The sequence below is a fragment of the Orbicella faveolata genome, unplaced genomic scaffold (assembly GCF_042242905.1).
Source record: "Orbicella faveolata isolate gen_17 unplaced genomic scaffold, um_ofav_v1 contig_34, whole genome shotgun sequence".
Classification (NCBI taxonomy): Eukaryota; Metazoa; Cnidaria; class Anthozoa; order Scleractinia; family Merulinidae; genus Orbicella; species Orbicella faveolata.
The window spans coordinates 23,506-27,976 of NW_028301563.1; the positions used below are offsets into that span (position 1 = coordinate 23,506).

At 36.9% G+C, this 4,471-nt stretch overlaps 1 long non-coding RNA gene across 1 annotated transcript; it reads right to left on the reverse strand.

The window, feature by feature from the left end:
* Positions 1-2,724: 2,724 nt before the first annotated feature.
* On the reverse strand, positions 2,725-4,112 carry LOC149104181 (uncharacterized). Its single transcript, XR_016201622.1, has 2 exons — positions 3,776-4,112; positions 2,725-2,859 (listed from the first exon to the last, which is right to left on the reverse strand). It is a non-coding gene; the product is annotated as an uncharacterized LOC149104181 (long non-coding RNA).
* Between the last annotated feature and the right edge of the window lie 359 nt (positions 4,113-4,471).

Below are 4,471 nucleotides of genomic sequence, written 5' to 3' on the forward strand. Positions count from 1 at the left end.
GACCACTGAACTGAAAGCTTTGAGAAAAAAGGAAGAAATCTGTGAGATAACGTCATGGCACTTCACATCGCATCTTCCATTTCTCTTGTGGATACAAACTAGGAACAGATCAGAGCATACACCAAACAACCATTGTTACTTTTTTTGAAACAATGGGGCGTTTACTGAAGGACATATCCAATTCCTTTCAACAAGGCGATTTAAAGAAGGGACGGATTGAACAGAAGAACCTTGAAACACATTGGGTAGAAGTGATAAACCGTAGTTTAAAAACTTTCCCGAAGCCTGTTGTATAGTGTTATTTTATTGAATCTTTCTGAAAGGTATAGCATTCACTACCAGACAAGAAATTATCAATGCATACTTTTAAAGAGAGATACTATCTTCAGGAATGGAATGATCGAAAAGCTTTCGATCTGAGAACCATGCTTTTAAAGAGTCACGTTCATTCTCAAATGACGCGCTCATAAGGATCAACATTGACAGCTGTATTTACTGTGTACCGATAAGGTTAGTACAGCGTGATACTTAATATATTGCGTAGAATTAGTTGAAGATACCAAGAGATTTTATCACATCACCGGTAACTAATCTCCGTGATCTAAAAAAGTCATTAAAAATAGACTGTTTTCACAATAGATCCAGTTCACAGTCAGTCAGTCAATAGATCCATCAAATTATGCATCAAGCAAGTAGTCAACAGCAAACGAGTGCTTACTTTTACTGGAAAAAAGGAAGTCGTCGGTGGACATCTTGTCTTGCAATCATTCACATGCAGACTTGGACACCAACATGGAGAAAAAATGCCTCGGGGAGGATATAGGCTGGATGTCAGACCGCAGTAAGGACAAATATGGACCATCCTAGAGCCCAGAGAGAAAGAGAGAGAGAGAGAACAAGAATTTATTGATTAAATATCCTAGCTCATTAAAAAATACACACAGTCATTCCACCCAAGTAAAACAATGTCTCAACCAGGCCGACTCTATGTACCTGTCGACATTGGCGTCCGTTTCGTATAAAATGCATCCTCAAATTCTCCTCAAACCAAAGCTCAACAAAAAAAACTATTTCTCCAAGCCCACTACCAGTTTTCTATCCACATTCAAATCAAGTAATATTCACTTTTTCAGTGACTTGAAAATTAAGGCTTCAAGCACTGATGGCATGTACAACAAAAGGCAAGTCTGGATATTTCATCATGCACCCCCTATTAAAGAGGGATTCAAGATTCACTTCTCAACTTTCTATTAAGAGTTCAAATGAGAATAAATTCACTGAGAATAAACTAAGATCCTATTAAGAGGGATCCAAGAGTCACTTCTCAACTTTCTTAAGAGTTCAAATGAGAATCAATTCACTCCTTAATAAGCTGTCTGACTGCATTTGGCATGAAATAAGGTCTGATTAACTAAGAAATTCTCAAGACATCTATCACACGCGCTGACTTGAAAATTAAGGCTTCAAACCCGGATGGCATGTACAATAAAAGGCATGTCTGGAGGTTTGATCATGCACCCCGGGTCCTATTAAGAGGCATCCCAGATTCACTTCTCAACTTTCTATTAAGAGTTCAAATGAGAATAAATTCACTGAGAATAAACTAAGATCCTATTAAGAGGGATCCAAGAGTCACTTCTCAACTTTCTTAAGAGTTCAAATGAGAATCAATTCACTCCTTAATAAGCTGTCTGACTGCATTTGGCATGAAATAAGGTCTGATTAACTAAGAAATTCTCAAGACATCTATCACACGCGCTGACTTGAAAATTAAGGCTTCAAACCCGGATGGCATGTACAATAAAAGGCATGTCTGGAGGTTTGATCATGCACCCCGGGTCCTATTAAGAGGCATCCCAGATTCACTTCTCAACTTTCTATTAAGAGTTCAAATGAGAATCAATTCAATGAGAATAAAATAAGGTCTGATTAACGAAGAAATTCTCAAGACATCTATGACACACGCTGACTTGAAAATTAAGGCTTCAAAGCCTGATGGCATGTACAATAAAAGGCAAGTCTGGAGCTTTGATCATGCACCCCGGGCCCTATTAAGAGGGATCCCAGATTCACTTCCCAACTTTCTATTAAGAGTTCAAATGAGAATAAATTCACTGAGAATAAAATAAGATCCTATTAAGAGGGATCCAAGAGTCACTTCTCAACTTTCTTAAGAGTTCAAATGAGAATCAATTCACTGCTTAATAAGCTGTCTGACTGCATTTGGCATGAAATAAGGTCTGATTAACTAAGAAATTCTCAAGACATCTAGTCTGATTAATAATAATAATAATTAAAATAATAAAAAGGTTCTCATTGCACATTGAGAATGCTCAATGCTGTTACAATTGCATATGATTAAAAAGAATAAAAAAACCTAGTTAAAAGATGGAAATATGAAAATCTATGAGTAGGTTAAAATCTATTACTACTACTATTGTTGATTAACTAAGAAATTCTCTGGACATACATTGCACGTGCCTTCTCATGGTTAGAATTGACGGACATGACTTTTTCAGTGACTTGGAAATTAATGGTTCAGTCTCTGAGCTGCTTGTTAGAGTGGAATTCGTTTTCCGAGATTAAGTTTTATTTTGGTCAATACTACAAGCTCATGTAGTTTAGTCAATCTGTGGAAGAGCCACGAGTGGAACCTAGAGTTGTGACTTGGAGTGTGTATAGTGTTGTAACTAAGTTAACAACTGCAGATTTATAGACAATTAATCAGTCAATCAGCCTTTATTATAAAACAATAGTTTTTAAAGGTACAAAGCTAGTGGGTCATTTACGAAAGTAAGGAAGGAACTTTATTTTACCAGGGTAGCCCATTCAGCAATGAGGCTGGCATCCATAAGGACCCTGGGGAATAAAGATACGTACAGTGATCAGCTCTCATTATGGATGAAAGGATGAAAGGATCTGTTAGGATTTTGTTTGAAACCTAAAATATATACAATAAGTATATTAATTAACTGATAAGAATTACCAGCTTGAAAAGTTCATGCTTAGTATAATTTTTAACACCCACAAATCAGTATGAAAGTGACAAAGGTATGTGGGTATGAAAGACAAGTGACAAAGTTACCTTTCGGTCGGTAAGAATCTTTAGTTTGCTATGAAATAATACTGAATAAAAACTGGTATAAACTGCACATCAGAGTAATTTCGAAGATTTCAGTTGACCAAGTTGTTAGAATGTTTTGACGTGCTACACTACACCATCACTCAGTGTTCACAGAAAAAAAAGCAAGAGACCAAAATTATACTTAAAATTCGGGAAATAATAATATGGGGGCATAATGAATAATTCGAAACATCGCTATGCTAAAAGATATGTTTCTATACTTAATAAATGTTACGATCTCACCCGCAAATGTCAATATCGCTAAGATAAAAATTCGCTCTTTATATAAACCAAGATCTAGCTGGAATTTGACAATTGTATTAAAGCACAATGCCTAGAAATCGAGGTCCAGTACCACTCAACTTCCTTGGAGACACCTGGACATGCCCTATGCATAACTAACGAGCAAATGAAACACGCTTGTGCTTCATTTGGGATTAATGTTTCTCAATAATTTTCATTGAAGTGTTGTGGTGTAATCTATAAATCTGTCTTTGGTGAGAAACACCAAAATAAAGTCCATCCATTGACCTAACAGCTTTGTTTGTTTTACGGTCAATTCTTACTGATGTGACGATAGCAGTAAAAAAGTCGGATGAAAATTAAAAAACGTAACTGAAATAGCAATTATTACAAGGCTATTAAGAATACCTTTCTCATTGCGTGATTCAACGTAGATCGACCGTCCACTTCTCTGGGACTCAAGTCATTTCTCTTTGATAGCAAAAAGGGAAACTTAGCGTACTTAGGACACTCAAATATACTAGCCAGCTTCCGTACCGCACTTCAAAGAGCGAAAAACTTTTCGCAAATCTTCGTTACGTTCCGCCATGTTGCACGACTGTTGACCCCATGTGGTTTGATCACGTGATATGAAAGGACCATACGAATACATGCGAGTAACATACGAGAACATACGAGAACATACGAGTACATACGAGTAACGTACGAATACATACGAGTAACATATAGGTACATACGAGTAACATTCAAGAAATAGAAAACATGTACCGTGTTTCTGTCGAGTTATAGAAACACCAGAGGAAGTTTGGGAGAACGAGAAATGCTGTGGGAAGGCGAGCCGCAAGCGAGTGTTTCCACAGCTTTTTTGTCCCCTGGGTGTTGTGCTAGAACCATGAGTGGACAACTTCCGGAACTGAAACGGGGGTACTGGAACAAAGGTGTTCAAGACCGCGTTACCCCATTTCACAGGTTAAATGTAATTACTGTCCTGAAAAGTTTACAAAAATTGCTAATACAAATTGTCCTTTCAACACAATTTAATTCCTTGAACTCAGTAACCTTTACATTGCAGACAACAAAGATAAGATAACAATGCTAAAGCTA